This window comes from Prinia subflava, chromosome 20 (assembly GCF_021018805.1).
Source record: "Prinia subflava isolate CZ2003 ecotype Zambia chromosome 20, Cam_Psub_1.2, whole genome shotgun sequence".
In the NCBI taxonomy this organism is placed as follows: domain Eukaryota; kingdom Metazoa; phylum Chordata; class Aves; order Passeriformes; family Cisticolidae; genus Prinia; species Prinia subflava.
In genome coordinates, this window is record NC_086266.1 from 4,089,082 (window position 1) to 4,108,705 (window position 19,624).

Below are 19,624 nucleotides of genomic sequence, written 5' to 3' on the forward strand. Positions count from 1 at the left end.
ATTTCCATTTATCTCCTTGACACCCAATGCCTTAGAATATGAAATATTTACTTTACTGCCTCTCGTTTCAATGCTCAGTTATCTCACCACCAGCAAAACCAGGCAACATTTCAGCTTATATCTCTGGAATAGGTTTCATTACTTTTTGTTCACCCAAGGAGTGTATTTGTCAACTTCTTAAAAACACATAAATAAAATTTTACAATCACTGTGTGGGTAACAAAAGATTGGATATTATTTTTCTCTTTCTTGAATGTTCATTTTCCTGCCTGTACCTCCACAAAGGCACGTATGCTTTTAAAGGTCATTACCTTAAAAGTCATATTTGTAAACATAAAATATCGATCTTAACTGAACAAAATGTGTGCTATTCCACAGCTAAAGGGCAGATCCCAGCCCACATTTCCTCACTGGTTTAGGACAACAAGGTTTAGGAGGTGCTGCACACTATTTCCATGGCCAGAGTTATTAAAAAGGATCTTCCCAAGGCAGTGGGTTACTCCAAACTTAATTTTATTTCCTTAAAGCCAAAAAAGTACAAGATGAGTTGCACAAGGACAGGATTCAGAGAGTGCAGCATAAATTAGCTGCTACCTTGGCATAGCTCATCACAGAATCACAAAATTCATGTGAATTTTAATTTTTTTTTTAATTTTTTTTTAAAAAACAGTTCTGGCTGCATCAGGTAAAACAGCTGCTGGGAGTGGCAGGTTTATCCTCCTGGCACTGGGAAGTTTGTGCAGGTTCTTATAAAATTCTCTGTAAGGTGCTCAGCGTGTCACTGCATAAAGGAGATGACAAATGTACTCAGAAAAATACTTCCAGGAAGATACAGACTTCTCCCTGAGCATGTCATGTGTTTTTTAATAAAATGCCAAGTTTAATGCTAATGGCTGTTAATCAGAGCCTCCTTCAACATAATTTAAATATATTTTAATTTCCTAATTTAAAGTTTGGTAGCACACAATCTTTTAGACTAAGAACCCGTGTTCACCTTGGTATGAAATATTCATTTTGTTAACAGCACTAACAGCAAATTTCATTGCTCCCCTGAAACATGACTGAGCTTGGGAAAGAGGCAGGCTCTGATAGAAAGAGGCAGTTTCCCCTTGTAGCCTGGGAAGGCATCAGGTGAGTAAAAAACTACATTTAATAGTCCTGACAAAAACAGAAATCACAAGACAGAACAACTGAAATCCCCAAAGTCTGGTTTAGCATCTCATAAATGCACATGGAACAACAAGGAGGGGACAGGGATGCTTCAGGGAACAAAACTTTGTCCAGACAAATATGAAACCCCTGCCTTGCAATCGAGACAGAAATACTCACTGAAATATTTGTCTATATATTAGCAAATTCAACCAAAACACATTAAATCCATCCATAAAAGCCATCCTGGAGTTCTCACAAGGACTGCCAGCACACTTCCTGCACCTCATGCTGCACATTCTGGAGGAGAAAAACAAAAAAGCAATAATGCTGCTGAAAAAAACAAAAAAAAAAAAAAAACAGAGAGGGGATTTGTTGTTGTTTTGGTTTTTCTCACAATACCAATTCCAGACAAGCTCCACTCATAACCTGCCACAGTAGGAGTAATTGAAGAAGATTATGGGATTCAAAAGGTGATGCTGAAGTCAGGTATCACTCAAGTCTATTTCCTTTAGCAGTGCAAGAAGGTTACTTGAAATAAGAGACAAGGTATTATCCAAAAAAAATCCCCAAAACACTAAAATAAGCTGAACAGTCATGGCTCAGAATACAAACTGGCCTGCTACCTTTTAATTTTTTCTATGTTCTCACAGCTCATGAAAGAGTTCTGTGGTTTGGGGTTTTTTTAATCATTGTATCCAATTTTTTAGCTTTCCAGTGAAATACCAACATGTGGAGATTTTAGTCAAATTTAAAAAAAAAATATGACAAGCAGGGGAACTGCTTTGTGTGGAGCATTTACAAATCTAGAGGGGTCTCTGAGCACACAGGTTCTTCTTCTAGAGAAATCCTTCAGTGAGTAAATTCATTGATTATTCAGGCTCCTCACCTCTGACTCCATCCCAGGAGCACAGAACCGATAGCGAAACATAATAAAAAATTATAGTATAATAATCATAGGAACAATAAATAGTAAAGTAGTGTTACTATGGGAGATGTGGCTTGGTTGGGGAGTGAGGAATAGGAGGATTCCAAGGTTTAATTGTGTTTTACTCAGGGGATTTTCTGAAATGCTCAATGGGATGAGGAGCAGCTCTGGCAGCACTGCCATTACCCCTGGATAACCTGTTGTTTTCACTCATTTTTAACCTAATGTGAAATCTTCAAGTGAGGCCAAAATCAGATCACCAACTAATCTTCTGAAGGCTTTTAAATATCACATTTTTGTATTTTGGAATATGTGTGCCTCTGCATTTTCTGGAATCAGTGCATGCTCTTGAAACAGCTAAGTTTAATATTTCAATAAATAGTCTACCTTAGGCTGTTTCTTTTGTCATTCCTACTTAGACCTTGGAAAATCTTGTACAAAATAATTGTGTCTGTAAAATGTACAGACACGCACTGGTCGTGCTCAATTTCTATTTGTTTGCATTTGGTGACTGCTTGAAGTATTGAGCTCTATTCACTTTGGAAAGTGAATTTTCAGCTTATAAAAGGAACCATTTGCGAAATCAAAACCTAAATTTACAAATGTAAACATTTCTCCGGGAAGCATTTCTGTGTATAATTGGCTTAAACCAACAATGTGCATTGTCTGACTCATAAAAACGAGGCAAGAAACCTACATTTTCAAAAGGTCCTTGGCAACAGATGGAGCTTCAAACTGATGTTTGTACAGGAATTGCAACTATTACAGACAGAAATAAACCTGCTTCTGCATTTGTGACAATTAAGAGAGAAACCACATTTCAAATTATTCCCGGTGTGTGATTCACTCATATTCCTCTGTTAGCTTAACCTTGAGGGGCTTTTATTGTGTTCTGGAGAAATTATTCCTGTGCTCTCTACAAACACATTAGGGCTTGGAAATGTTGCTGCTCCTGTTTCCTCTCTGAACTCCACACTGACATTTCCATTTAGAGAGAATCTGTAGCAGATATTCAGGAGCACATTTACACTTATTTTACATAAAGCCAAAACAGCACAGTTTCCACATTAGTATGAGAACCACAGCCTTTGTACTGGCTGTGATTTTCTCTTTTTGAAGCCAGTAAAAATTGAAATTTAGAAAGCAGTCTTATGCACTGTGCCTTGAATGAAGTTAAACTGTATTTTCACACTGATTCATTAAAGTATCTCTATTTTATGTTCTATTCACTTTGACCCTCCACCCACATTTTAATTCTAAGACAAGCCCTGGATGAATTGCATAATACATCACATAGGCAGGAGGTTTTCCATCTTAAACAGCCTCATGCAGCTGTTGCTTTTACTCCACAAACCAGGGCAAATATGCAGGAAAATGTTATATTGCTCTTTAATTCCCGCTCAGCTAATATCAACTTTAGCTAAGGGGCAGCATTTTGTGGTATGGATTAGATCCCCTTGTTGGGTCCCACTGCAGGCACTCCATGAACCAGTGAAAAATTGAGTTTGGCAGGCTGCTGGCACATTCACTGCAAATTTTATTTTGGCCAAAAACCATTTCCAGTAACAGATACCACCTCTGAAATATTTTGGCTTCAGCTGAACCACATATTGCAACAGCCTTTCCTTTTTCTTCATGTGTCCCAATCTAGCTCTAAGTGTTTATGAAATAATTGGTTTATTTCATTGGGCAACTAATTTAATGGATTGCTTTGAATTTGTTTAGTAAAGAACCTTTTCAGCACCGTGCAGGTTTATCTGGACAGATTCTGTGCTTGTGTTCTTCAGTAATTCCCACTGCTGTTACAGAGAGCAAAATCAGTAAAAAACTGTCCCCATCAGTGAGAAATCTCACAAAAGCAACATCATTGATGCATAGGAATAATTCTGAGATGTCTCTTCTTTCTATCCAACAGAAACAGTGTAGTGTTCTGCTATTATGATATTAGTAATTAACATTAAAAATTTACAATATAGGACGTGAGTTGTGAGTCTTGATTTATTCCTCCCCAGCCTGTAGCTGGAATGAACTCTGTGAGATATTCTGTATTAATTTTTTGCTACTGTTTAAGCAGCAGGTGAGTTACAGCTGAATATTACCAGAAAATTACTGATCTAATCTGAGATACTGTGTAAATTCCAATCACTCATGCTGAGTAATGATGAATAAAGGATTAAACAGAGTTTGTGAGATTTTCAGGAGTAAGAGAACTGGAGGAAGTTGAAAAGGAGGAAAAAAGAAGTTGGTTTGTTTTGGCAAAAGGCAAAAAGGTAAAGTGGAATGCAAGAGGAAAATGCTGACCCTAAATTTGACAAGTGTGAACTGTATAGAAATGAGAAGTGTGCCCATCAGAACCGAGATTCACTGCAGGGCAGTGAAATAAACCTGTCCTAAATAAACCTTGCTGAAAGTGCTGCTGCCTGTGAGTGGCTACAACACAGCAAAACATCCTTTAACTGTGACACAGAATGACATTTGACATCCTGGCAGTGTTTTATAGTGAGTGCTAACACAATATTCACGAGCAGGGGATTTGAAACAGAGCAAGGCAGGTTCTGGCTGCTCTGGATGAATTTCTGTTTCATTTTGTAGAGCTTGACACTACCTGAGCCTCTTGTACCCCTGTTAATATCCTGCTTGTCCTTAAAGCATAGGGAAAGGTTGGGAAAGCTGAAACTGGCACAACAAACCAATTCAAAATAAGAGCAGATGAGCTGAAATCTGTGCTGCTCATGGGCCATAATGTCACAGGTTGCTCAGTGGTGACAGCAGCTGCAGCAGGTGTTTTTTGTGGTTTTTGCTCTCTGGGGAAAAGAAAAAGGACTGGGATGAGTGTGACTGCAGTGGCTGAGGGTTAAATTGTTAACTTAACTCCTGGACCCCCTTACCTGAGGTAACACAGCCCCTTTATGGGACCTCCCTCTCTACTCACAGGGTGTTGAGCTGCCCACATTTCTAATTTAGCCACCTCATGATGAGCTGTGTGTTGTTCTGAGGAGAGCACTGTGATGTGCCTAAAGCTGCACTGCTTTATCTAACTGCTTATAATAAAAAATACACTGGAGCACTTTTTTCTAAAAAAAATTCAGGGGAAATCCCTTTCCCCACAGCCAAGTGCAGAGCAGCAGCAAGGTCACTCAGAACAACAAGTCCAGGTGGCATTTTTTTCTCTCACTGTTAAATCTTGGGTGAAATATTTGCTGTCAGCTCCTGAGATTAATAGTCCTATTTGCTGTTCAGTATATTTGAGAAACTCCTATTATTAATGTAATTTGGGAAGGACTTTAAGTTCTCAAGGCCTTTTTAGAGTCTGTATGTGTGCTGGTAATGTTCTTTCTAACATCTTATAAAAGGCAACATAACGTGGCAAATTTATCCCCATATAATTGTGCTCAGGAATATCTGACTGGCATATTTCTCATTCAATAATTATCCCTTATAGCTCTATTTGCTCTCACTTTACTTGCTTTAATTAAAAATAATTATCTGGAGATCGGAGATGCATTAAGCCTTGCTTTGGAATTTGTAATATATTCCCATTATTCCGGATGAGTCATATATTATTTTCTTCATTAAGCAGAAACATGATTTTGTGTCACCGGTAGTTTTAAAGCAGTGTATGCCTTGCCTTTGGGTGTTCTGGTAGAGATTGTACAACTTTAAGATATCAGCAAAGTTGCTCATGTCTCCTCTAACAGGACAATGTCTAGATCAGTTAGAACAGTTTTTGCTTCAAGCAGTAGGCATGGAAACTGAAATTAAAACTGTTTATGTCCTTTTGTTATGGTGTTCTAACAGGAATTATACTCCAAAACTGGACCTTAGACTCCTGCTCACTGTGAACACAAGAGAATAATTTACTTGTCATTGTAATGAATTCCTTTAATACGTAAAACACTTAGTTTTCAAAGAAAAACAATATTTTTCCTATTATTATGTAAAATAACTCCAGCAAGTAGTAATTTGGATTTTGTTGGATCTGCTGTTGCTCTTGAAGTGGCCAAAGAGATTTGGTGGTAGAAATGTTTTCTTCCAAGTCCTGTGTTGTTTTTAGGGCTGGTGTGAGCACTGCCATTCCTGATCTGCACAGGAACATTTCTCATCAGCTCCAAATGAGTTTTGGCTGAGTTCTGGTTCAGCTAGCAAGAAAAGATCAGGGCCATCAGTGTAGGGGGGATTAATAGAGTAGAAGTTTTCCAAGATGGATATGAGGCTCTCTGTTAAATAAAAATGAACGGAGGTGTTCAGAACTTGATGAATTTTACCTGTTCTGTTACATTCAGTATCCAGTTCCATAAGAACTGTCCTGAAAATTGCAATTAGACACTAATTGCTCCATGAGACGTTTATCCCAGGGTGGTTTTCAGCACTTTCTCTCAAACTTTTTAATATTATTTTGTAGACTCAGGAACCCGTTAATAGTTAGTTTGATTTGAGCTTACCTCTGTTTTCATTGAATTAATACCTAAAAAAAAGTGAGGTTTCTATACACACTTCAAACAGCAACCCATAAAGGAAATGGAAGGAAAATTCAAACAGCTTTATGCAGCTTATTATATCTGATAGTCCTTGGGAGAGGACTGAATAAATAATAGTAGACTGAACCACTTTGTAAACTTCATTCAAGAAACTTTAAAATGATGAAATAAATCTCATTCTCTCGGAGCTGATGGTTTGTTTTTCCTTCTTGCCCTTGCAGAGGATGCAAGTCATTTGCTAAGTACAGCACTGGAGTCATTCTGCAGATTACTTTACCCAAAACAAACAGGCTTTGTTCTTACCTTTCAAGTCTGCAATCTGCTAGGGTAGGTGTGCACGACAGATTCTTGATAAATAAATGCATAATAAAATGTGGCTAGACTTTCTTTTTCCCCAATGTATTGTAATATCAAAAAGAGCTTGGCAGATACTTTACCTTTGCTGTGGCAGGTATGCACATAATTATTCCTCATCCTTGCAAACGTAAAAGAACAAAACAAAACCAAAACAAAACCACTTTGTTGCTGGCCAGGATTAAAATTGAAGCTTGCCTTTTTGTGGTGACATGAAGAAAGGAGTTAACTTTGGGGATATGAATTCCATTGCCTAGCTATTCCACACATTTCATTCACTCAAATTTTTTAACTGGTTTGAAAATCAAATGCAGGGGGGCAGAATTTTTTTTTTTTTTGAAGCTTCCATAGCTCTCATTACTTTCTAGTGACCTTTCCCTCAAGAATTGTATCCCACTCTTTTTTTTTCTTACTTCTGTTTCTGTAATGGGGACTGTCACACACAGAAACATCCACGTTGCTGTTTTCTTGTGCATAACTAAAATTTAAAAATGTATTTCAAGGACTGAACGGATTGTTAAAAACAGGAGAGGGTGAGATGGGAATTGCAAAGCCACTGAGTAAATTGGAGTGGAAACTCCAATTGGGTGAGGAAGTTATCCAGAGGAGAAAGGCAGGACAGAAAGGAGAAATGATGGTCAGATAATGGAGAGAAAAAGTCACAGCAGAGCCTCTACTGACACAGCAGCTGCATCCATGAGTAAATCTTTAGTCAGCCTTGACCAGGGTTAAGAATCAGGTGTCAATTAGCAGGAAAATATTTTGTGATCTTACTGTGCCATTAGTTCAATTCAGGTCACTCCTCTTTGTCCTTCATTTTAGTTCCCCATTTTACTCCCAGTTGCTCCTCAGCCAGGTGCTTTTCTTTCTGATCTTGCTTTACCCCAACACTTTCACTGACTCAGCTAGAATCCCCTTGTCTGTTTTGGTTTTGGTTTTTAACTCTAAAAAAAGCCTGGTGCCATTTTCTTCATGATTTCACTTTGTCATTTTGGGGGGCTTTTCTTTCTTTCTACTATAGAAATAATTAGTTTTGTTCCAGTAATAGTGAGAATAATTTGACTTTGTATAAATCAAAGCAGGCCTATGATATAATAGAGAAATCCAGAAAATGCTGGTAGCAAATATGAAAATCCAGAGTTTAAATTATAAGTAGTTTTTTATTGTCAGTAGTGAAACCCTTAACTTTTTATAAATGAAAGCCATCCTCTCTAATACAAGTGTCCTTTTCATAAGCAAATTACTATGATATGCAGTTAATCTATTAAATGGTTTGCTTTAGTTCAGAGACTTCATCTTTTATGGCAAATTATTTTTCTAAGAGACCAAAGCTACTTCATTAGCTTCCCAAAATATGAGGCAATTATTAATTAGATACATCTTTTTTTCCCTTACCAGTAAATAATCTAATGCACGTCTGGTTGCAGCAAAGTCTCAGCTATGCAGTAAAATCTTCTAGCCTTGATTTCAGAAATTAGTTTTCTGTACAGAAAAGCATTCCCTGGAAGTGCTGAGCAATTGTGACCTCTGCAGGAAGCCTTAAAATGGCTTCTGATAGACAGCAACCATTGGAAATTATCATTACAGCTACTTTAGGCACTAATCTGCAGCGTGCTGGGCACTGTACAGATGGATTAAGAGACTGCACACCTAGTCTGGGGAGTTTACAGGATAAATAGAGAGGGAATATACAACATAATAGAAAATATAAATGAAATCTAAGAGGTCATCAGCTCTTAAACTGCATGTGCTACCTTTGAAATAGTGTAAGATACTGATGAATATTCACCATGATTATGGACATGGTTAGAAGTATCCTGATAAGCCAAATACTCCAAATTCTTAGACAGAAAACACATTCCTTATCATTATGTCTAAATACAACAATGAAACAGAGCTAAATTTTTGTTTAGGAAGAAATTCAGTATTGGGCTTCTGCTGGAAAAAATAATGACATTCACACATGTATGAGAGAGGGAGGCTTTAGTGGAAATAAAAAGAACTGTGAATTTATTGATCTGGGGTTGCCTTAAGCCACCATTCATGATTCCAGCCAGAGCAAACCTCGAGGTGCTCCTAACCCCAGTGCTTTAAGTGATGCAAGGCAGTGCATCAGCACGAAATGTTCAATAAAAAACAAATTCCATTTGTATTCTCAGAGAGAGACGTTCACGTTTGACAATTTATAGTGAAGAACGAGCTGATTGTGGAGTTTTGAAAAACCCAAATGAATTTATGGCTTGTCTCAGAGTGGAGCATTTGCCATCCTGAACATATGGTTCATAAAGGCTCCAGCAAGTGTTTAGTGTGGTTAAAAACAGGGCTGTGGGAATTCTAAAAGGCAACGCAGTCAGATCACAGCTCTTGATGTCAGAATACCCCGAAGCCAAGGCTGTCTTGCTCTTCCCTGTGCATCCCTGCCTGCTGTGAAAATCTGTATAATATCACCATCATTCTTAAATATCTTTATATTGTGATTGTGTCAAAATACAGGCGCATCCATACAAATCTGTTAGGTGCAAGCGTCCTGTAATGAAAATTGGACCTGCATGAAACTGGTTGGGAACTAGGATTAGTTTAGAACAAGGAGCAGGCCATTTACTGGATGCTCAAACCTGATTGTCACACTTGAAGGGACCAGTTTGCCACCCCAATTAAACCTCCAGGCATTCTTTGAATAAATGGAAAGCTTCCATTGCCTTTGGTCAAGTGGTGAGTTTGGCCATAAGCAGCTTACAGAGCTCTTGAAGGGAAGGGGAGAAGAGGCAGGGAGGAGCTGAGGGATGGGATTTGTGTGCACAGCAGGGAAAGAGCACCATGAACCCTCTGCCTCGTCCTTATCCTTCCAGAAAAGCAGCTGGGCAGGGGTTGTCATTTCTTGAAATTCCTGGAGAGGAAAAATATTCAGAGAATGCTTAAAAGACTATTTACTGAGGACAGAAACAAACTCGGAATGTTTCTCTTTTCCTCAAGAGAAAAAGTCTTCAGGCAGTCCTTTTGATGAACTTAAACATAACTGAAATATAAATCAAATACCAAAATAACCACATTCTTTATTTCCTGTGGATTTTAACTTCTCATGCATCCCTATTTATTTCAAGATGTCTGATTAATCCTTCTTGGCTTTTGCAGGGACCTTTAAGGTGCTTTTTTGTCATGGCTTAGTTACCAGGCTTCAACAATGTGCTTTGAATTATTCCAGATCCTTTCAGTGCAGGTGCAGAGCTAATATAAATCAGGTGATGAAACTGTGAATCAAGAGGAATGTTAGGTTCTTGGTTTTTTCTTTGCAGATTCTAGAATATTATTTTGTTTTTAAAAGACTCTTAGATTTTCCTAGAGGGATGTGGGGGGGAAGGAATATCCTTGAAGTCGTGGTGAAACATCTGGAGCAGAATTCAGAGGAAAATAAGATATTTTTTCTTTATTTTTCTTTGCTTTTAAACCATGAAAAGTGTTTCATGTGTTAGTGTCTTACAGGGATGAAGACAAGAAATTTTTATACCTTTTGAGATTGCAGTGAAGAACCAGCAACTCATTAAAAACAGCATAGCAAAAAGAACAATGTAATTTCAAAGCACATGTTAATGGTGTTAAAGGTAAAATAAGGTAAAACACTGATCCTTTGGAAATTACATCAGCATTCTGCCAGGGAGTGAATAGAGAGGATATTGGTCCTCATTTCCTCATTGCCAAGCAGACAAGCAGAACAAGTATGGTGAGATAGCTAAAATCATGTCAGGCTGCCTTTGGAATTACTGGGGAGAAAAGAAAAATTAACTCAGCCTTTGGAGGAGCTCCTCTGTCACTGAGCCCAGTGTGACTCCCTGCCCAGCCAGAGACCATTTATCAGATGTGCTTCAACCAGAGGGAATCACAGATCACAGACACAGGATGTTCCTGGAGATTTTCAGGTAGGACATTACCTCTATTTAATTGGGACTGTGAATATTTAAAATGCTTGAAAACATGGGGAGTCATGTTTCTGATAACTGCAGGGTGTGGAGTCCAAAAGGGGTCAGAGGTTGGATTTTGCCACAAGCTGTAAAAATTATCTTGAGGATGAGCAACTGAAAATGTGATTATTCTCTAAAGATGCACTCTCAAAGTGTGAACAGCTGTACTCATTTCAATCTGAGAAACTGCAAAGTCTGTACAAAACCTTTGTGAAGACCTAAATATTCAAAGTATACATTGTGCACTATGGTAACATTTTGAAATGGTGGGAGTGAAATATTCATAATTGAGAAAGCTTTGCCTAATACAGAACAAGACAAATTGTGACTGCCAATAACACAACTGGTATTTAAATTCTAAGCAGGTGAGGATGCAGGGGGGAAGGAAATGCATTTCTCAGCTTGTGGGTGCCTTGCTTGAAGCTGAAGGTTGCAGGAAGTAAATACAGACTTACCTAAGTAATATTTTATCCATTTTATACATTTTATCCATTTTATACTGCCCCTGGTTCCCGTAGCCTCTTGATTACATTAGTATTCCAAGCCCTCTGCACTTCCTTTGAGGAAGTGATAACTTTGGCAATTGCAGCTCTAAACCTCATGAAAAGGGAGTGCAAGTGAAAAACCTTTTTTTTTTATTGTGTTTCTGCTGCTGAAGAGCCAGCAGAGGGAGCTTTAGTAACAAACGCACTTCCCAGGGCTGATTAATAATGCAGAGGTACATAAACAAATAAACAAAAGTCTGCCACGGTAGCCTATTCCCTGTAGGAAATGGGAGGAAAAAAGAAAATTGGTAGCTCTTGAATAGAAAATGGTAAAATCAGTAGGGAAAGAAATTTTTTTCTAGTAAACAACCATGCACTAAAATTAACATAAAAAGTTTATAATTTTACGATCTATAAATCTCTGTCATATTTACAGAGAATAAATGGTATTGCTATTTTCTTGAACTTTTATCCATACACAAAAAATTTATTATTATTCTTGGTTTTTTTCTTTTTTATGAATGCTCAAATTTAAAAATCAGTGCCTTGACTTTTTCCATTACACACCATTGTCTTACAGGTGCTGTGACTTTGGGAAAAATAGTTGGGATAGATTTTCACTACGCTTCCTAACACAGTAGAATAATGTCCAAGAAATTCCTGAGTCCTTTTATCTCTTTACCTCTCTCAGCAGGACAATCAAGTCAGTAGAAAGTAAGCGATAAACAAACAGGAAAATAATGTTTATCTCCTCTTCAAGGAGCTACATGAGACCCCTCAGGTGGCTTTCTCAACTCTGACAAGCTCCAGCATCACTTGACAGAGCAGTGACAGGGCAATGACAAGTGTATAAATTTGGCCTGTGCTGGTATCTTTGAGGAACATAATTTTGTGAAAATATATAAATGTCTGGAAAAGACATGAAGACAAATCACAGGTGTGTTCTCAGGTGGGTTTTCTACCCTTGTTTTGAAATATGTATATTTTTTTGCTCAATATTTATGGCACTAGTAGTTCTAGAAGAGTTGGGGTTTTAATGAAATTATATCAAAGATTTCCTAAGAATTGCTGGCTAGAAAGCTTGGTTAGTATTGAATGAGAATTTTCTAAGAACAACTTTGCTGTTAGATCCCAGTATTGATTGTGCAGCTCGTGGCAGTGTCCACAGGGCACTCTATAAAATAATATCCTCTCAGTTTTTCCACTTGCAGCATGTTAGAGACCAGCTGCTGAAACAAATGTCAGTGATCTATAGACCTGCTGAATGTGCACTTGATTTCCAGCTCCACACACATTTATTTCACCTTGCCACTCCCAAGTGCCAAGTTTGGGGCTGCTCTCCTTGCAAATGCAAGACTTTCAAGTTATGCACACTGTTCTGGTTTGCTTTTTCTCTCCATAAATCACACTGGTTTATGGCTTTGACAACAGGAAAGCAGAACCCTCAATAAAAAATTTCTGAGTTCCTTTCTTCTTCTTGTGGGTCAATACAGCACTTGGCTGCCTGCCTCTGCAATCAATCCCCTTCAGAAAAGACCTAGACCAATTTCACACTGGCTGTGTACTTCATAATTGGTCCAGTTCATTCCAGTGTCAAAATTATTTATTTTGCCATGATGATAATCTCTTTCCAGTGGTCCTAAAGTGTCACCTTGTGGCTTGTGCTGGTTATGATTTTATATCTTCAAGAGAAAATATAGCTAAGCATCAAATATAGAAAATCTGTATATTTCTTTCCAGGTATTGATAAAATTAATTTGGGGAGTCAAGATTATTTTATTTTAACCAAGATTGCATTATTGGGGTTTACTTTTGAAATCACTGGTGATAGGTAAGAGCAAAAATCCACTGAGTAGCTCATAATCTATTTGGAAGCTACTGATAGATTTTTCTGTGTTTAAATAGAAAGTCAAATGACTTTAGGATGTGTGAGAAAACAAAATGTAACAAATCACTAGATCTTTGAGTAATAAACCTAATTTTCACACTACAATGAAACAAACAGAAATATTTATTTTGAGTGGAAAGTGTATGTGTTCCCCGAGTGTTTTGTCAGTGGGTAGGGTCAGAGACACAGACACCAACTTAAGGAACAGTGGCCTTTCCTATGATGTAAAACTGCAAAGAATCACAAAAGGATAAGCTAAGCAAGGCACCTAACCATGAGCAAAGAATTACAAAGGGATAAGCTGAGCAGTGCAAACCATTGCTGGGAGAGAATGCCTACAGTGATTAGGAAAGCTGCATCACCAGTTACCCCAATGAAGATACAAATCCAAGCCCAAGGGACATCAGCTGTGGGGGGAAGCTGTCACAGCCAAGGACTGGAGAACCACGCCAGGAACTGGGAGCTCCTGCAGTGCTTCCACCTCTGCAGGCCACGAGGCTCCCCCACTTTGCTGTTGTTATAAATGCCAATCAGATATTCCAATTTTAAATAATAATTTGGTTTATTAATAACAAATCAAATCACAGAATTTCGATAACCCACCAACAGCGGAGAAACTTGACAGAGTTTTCCTGGGAAATGTCAAGGGTGAACCATGAGATACAGGGTCTGGCAGCAGCTATCTCCCCCAATGGTTCACTAATTAGCCCGGTTCGGGGCTTGGTTTTTATACACTTTATTCCACCCTCGGCAATATTTCCCCATATTTCCCATTGTTTCCCCACCAACTATACAAATTCGGGAGTTTCCCCGGCCAAGCAGAAAAGAGTTCTTTTCTTAGTTCAAATGTTAATGTCCAGTTTCAATAGATCCTTATAGTTGATGAGTGGTCGGGATATCGAGGATGTGGCTTTATGGTCTGTGAAGGTGGCACCCAAGGTGTGAGTTGCTGGTGCTAGTTTATCTCCGAGGTCCCCTCCCGGTGCTTGGGACAGCTGTGAGCTTTCCTGGAAAATCCCTTTATTCTTTTCTGAATGGGGGCACGAGCTGTCTCAGGGCGGTCAGTCTGCTGCAAAATTTCTTAAACATAAACTTTTACCTGATATCACTTTATACAATTTTACAAATTTCTAATTTATCATAAGAACATGAATTAACTATTCCACATTTATAACACTGTGACAGTGGCCCGGCTTTTACACTGCTAACAAACCAGCTGGCATCATTTCTAATTTCATTCTCTGCTTTCTCCCAGAGCCAGGCCAGGGCTCAAGGAGGATCCAAGGGTGTTGTCTTTGATCCCCTAATTAGGCCAGATGTGGTCTTATCCTGGTTTTAGATAGAGAAAGGTGAGCACATTTTGCCAATAAATAAATACATATAACAATACTTCGTTAATGAGCAACTCTATATAAAACATTTGGTTGGAAGGTTCATCCAGAGGTCAGTTTTGGCTTGGGTTTATTGTTCAGGCCTTGGTTCTTCACTGACCCAGAGCACATGGGATCTAAATTCATTTGCACAAAGGGCAGTGCAATTAATGCACGGACAAAGATGAGAGTTACTAATGAAAAAGATTCCTGTTTTTTCAGACTCATTTGTGTGTAATATTTTATACTGCATAACATGTCTTTAAAATAGATCTTTGAGTTTATAAGTTGTGAATGAGCTAGCACAGATACCCACTTCAGTGATGACTTCCAATGCTTCTGAAGTATTGCTAAGGTAAATTAGATACTGATTTCTGACAAAACGGAAGATTTGTCTCATTGCTGAATTTTGAACCTTACATATTAAATAAGAATTTAATAGCTGACGCTAAAACTCATTGTTCTGCTTGATATATTCAGAGTCTTAGGCTGAAAGATGCCACTGCTCAGTGTAAAAACAAGCAAACAAAAACAACAGCAAACTGTTTTCCCAGACAGCTCTGCTCTGCTGGAGCCTTGAGTGATGACTCTGAAGTGTCTCCTTTTTGCCAGATCATCTTCTCGGGGTGTCAGGTTATTTCTGCTCCCAGCAGTAAATGAATGACAGCAGGGACTGGCAGTGTCTGTGCTCACACACTCACGTGGATTTTTCACTGCCTGGCATCGCTCACTGGCTGCATGGCTGACAGCAACAGACTGAATTATTGAATTATCATTATTACTGGATATCTGTTATCTGCAAATCTCACATGGGAAATCAGGCTTGCGGATAAAACGAGATATTTTGGAGCCAGGAACTTCAAGAAAACAACTGATGAAGAATTTAAAATTTTAATATGTAGCAAAAACATATAACTTTTTCTTCACCCTTTAGTATTTAACTTCTCTTTTAACATCAAAATTACAAACCCTGTGTCAGAATATGTGATGAGATTCTGCTGAAAGTCACTAGCAATGGTATAACAACACTAAAATTATTTATGTCAAGTGACATAAAGTTAAATGAGCTAGGCCCTGGGTTCAAAGAGAAGATGAGGTTTTATGTAAATTAAAACAGATTTTTACTGGCCACTAATCAAGTGTTTACCTGTTTCCATTAAAACCACATTGAATTTAATCAGTATGCCTTCTAAAGCATGCATTTCTCCCTAAATAAGGAGCATATTTGTCATGAATATTTAAATTGGATTTTAAGTCCATGAAAGTTTAATTTAAATAAAAAGTGAGGTGGTTTTCTCAGGGTTGAAAGTCAGCATCCTCAGATCCTATTCAAAAGTCGTAAACAAATTTTCAAATTAATGGTCTCCAAAGATTTCTTCTTAGCATTTGGGATTAAATGTCTTTAATTGCAAAATGTTTAAATGTAACTAGAGTTAATGGAATGCTATCTGTACACGAATATAAAAGTTTTGTGCCTTGTAACTGAAGATAACTATTACTGAATAATTCAGAAATGGGCAGAATACAGAGTATTTTAAATATAAAACGTGTAGATATAACTGCACATTATTCAAATCTCTGTGGAAAAAAGGCCTGTGTGTGTTGATTTCTATGAATATATATTGTATGTACACAAACAGAAGTGAAGCATTTCATGCTGTAAAGAGAACACAAGGAAGCAGGGAGTTTACAAATGATGAGCAAATAAATAATTTTATGTTCTCTACCAATTCAGAGCACAGCCTCTCCTAATTTGTCTTGTTTTTTCACAGGAAGCAAGGCAGACCACCAACAGCTCAACTTCCTGTGAGGAGTTTTATGATATTTTCTGACCTTTGAAGTTAAGCCTTTAATAAAACCCTGGTTCTGCTGAAGTTGATTCGACACTTATCACGGACTGGAATAAAGCCAGACAGACACCCCTGTTATCCCAAAAACAGAGCTGTGTTTTCTTTGACCTGCAGGGTTTACCCCAGATAAGGCAGCAGCAATGGAGCTGTAGGAAGGTGCAGCATTGCTGGTGATGCTCTCTAAACAAGCCCACGGGAGGAGAAGGGCTGGCAGCAGGCTGGGTTATCACTGTCACTGTCACAGGGCTGGCAGGGCTGTTTAGGCTCTGAGCCCGTTCAGTGATGCTGAAAGATGAAGGGCTGGGTATCAGCGATGTCAATGTTGGTGAATGGGAGCACCGTGCTGTGATACTGGCTGTCACTCAGTTCACAGAGTGGAGGAAATGTTTTTTGCTGGAGGAGCTGGGTCTCAGCAGTTTGAGGGGATTGGTGTTGTGTAGAATGAATCCAAACAGACAAGATGAAATGCAAAGATGTTACCTGAGGAGAAAGCAAACGTGGGCAGGGATAAATGTTGATAAATGTTGATAAATGTTGATAAATGTTGACAGGGGTCATTCACACTACATGCAAGTGGAGATCTGGAAAGCCGTGGGATTGAAGGCAGAATTCCCCGAGGCTTTAACGTAACCAGAGTTTTGCTCTTGATCCCTAAACTGGACACTTGCAAGTTCCTACACGGACTCCCCCCTGCCTTGCCTTCCAGCAGTTTTGGTTGATAAATAGCCTTGACATTGTTTGTTAACTGACTTCGAGTGTTTTGATCAAGACTTGGTTTAACAAGGTGTAGAATGTAGCCCCCTTTCTGTTGAAATGTTAGCTCTGTAAGATGTGTGATAGTTGCCTCTATTCAGTAATTATTTTACCTCACATTTTCATAGGTGATTTCTCTCTAAAATAATTTTAGCTGTGAGTCATCATCGGCCAAAGCTGAACAGATTTCCTCCACTGGCAAGAATGATGGTGTAACAACCAGACAGGGGATGACAGAGGAGAAGTAGGAATGTTCTTGTATTGCTACTCTTGAATTCAATCACTGGTCTCCAGCTTTTGTCGTGTGTCTCCCACAAAAAGAAACAATAAACATAGGTTCATTACTTTTTACTTTAACAAGTAGTTCCCAAAAAATTGAGCATGTATTTAAGAAACAGAATCCCAGTTTTTGTCTCAATTTTTATTCTTGCTTTTTAAAACAAAACAGAAATTACTGTGGAGAATAGCTCTTGTGTATCAGAGAACTCTAGCAAGTTAAAAGGCAGAGAAAAAGAATATATTCAAAAAACTATGTTTAATCTTGAGAAAAGGGACATTAGATGTCATTAAATGCTTCTTGTAAATGTTCCTTCCCCATCCCAGTGACCGTAGTCTGTTTTTTCCTGGTGACTGCCTCGCTGGAGTTGAGGAGAGTGTGGGGTGCCTATTGCAGTCCTAATTTGCCATCTCGTGGCATCTTCGTGCATCACCACGGTTAAAATCCTTACAATCAATCCAGGATTTTTGCATTCAAGAAAGAGCAAATCAGCGTGTGCAGGCCCTCATAAAGGCATCCAGCCCAGCTCTCATTAGATAGGTGAAAACCTAAGGGGGGGCAGGTACTCAGTGGCGATTTATCAATCACGGCAGCTTTAATGAGGCTCAAATGATGCACAAACGATGCACGGGCGAGCCTGGCGGGTCCGCCCCAAGGCAGGGGGCTCCACAGGGGGGAACGGACAAACGGACACTGGGACTAACAGACTGCAGGACAAACGGACACTGGGACTAACAGACTGCAGGACAAACGGACACTGGGACTAACAGACTGCAGGACAAACGGACACTGGGACTAACAGACTGCAGGACAAACGGACACTCGGGCTAACAGACTGCAGGACAAACGGACACTCGGACTAATGGACACTCGGACTCACGGACACTAGGACTAATGGACACTCGGACTCATGGATCATAGGACTAACGGACACTCAGACTAACAGACTGCAGGACAAACGGACACTGGGACTAACAGACTGCAGGACAAACGGACACTGGGACTAACAGACTGCAGGACAAACGGACACTGGGACTAACAGACTGCAGGACAAACGGACACTGGGACTAACAGACTGCAGGACAAACGGACACTGGGACTAACAGACTGCAGGACAAATGGACACTGGGACTCACGGACAAAGGGCTCCGGCAGCACGGCGGAGGCGGCAGCGGCGCCCCTGCTGCCCCGCTCCCGCTGTCGCTCTTGCCCTCCCTCTCCCGCTGTCCCCCCGCCAGGGTCCCTCTCCCCTGGCGCTCTCCCGCTCCGCCCGCCGCTCCCTGCCCGCCCCGGGCCGTCACAGGCGCTGCGGGCACTGCCGAGGTCCCGCCGAAACACCCAGGGGCAGCAAAAACACCCGGGGACAGCAGAAACACCCCGGGGACAGCAGAAACACCCGGGGAGCACAGAAACACCCGGGGAGCACAGAAACACCCGGGAGACAGCAGAAACACCCGCGGGCAACAGAAACACCCGGGGGGCAGCAGAAACACCCGGGGAGCACAGAAACACCCCGGGGGCAGCAGAAACACCCGGGGGGCAGCAGAAACACCCGGGGAGCACAGAAACACCCGGGGAGCACAGAAACACCCCGGGGGCAGCAGAAACACCCGGGGGGCAGCAGAAACACCCGGGGAGCACAGAAACACCCGGGGGCAGCAGAAACACCCGGGGAGCACAGAAACACCCCGGGGGCAGCAGAAACACCCGGGGAGCACAGAAACACCCCGGGGGCAGCAGAAACACCCGGGGGGCAGCAGAAACACCCGGGAAGCAGCAGAAACACCCCGGGACAGCAGAAACACCCGGGGGCAGCAGAAACACCCGGGGTGCGGCAGAAACACCCGGGGAGCACAGAAACACCCGGGGGCAGCAGAAACACACGAGGGCAGCAGAAACACCCGGGGGGCGGCAGAAACACCCGGGGAGCACAGAAACACCCGGGGGCAGCAGAAACACCCGGGGGCAGCAGAAACACCCGGGGGGCGGCAGAAACACCCGGGGGCAGCAGAAACACCCGGGGGGCAGCAGAAACACACGAGGGCAGCAGAAACACCCGCGGGCAGCAGAAACACACGAGGGCAGCAGAAACACCCGGGGAGCACAGAAACACCCGGGGAGCACAGAAACACCCGG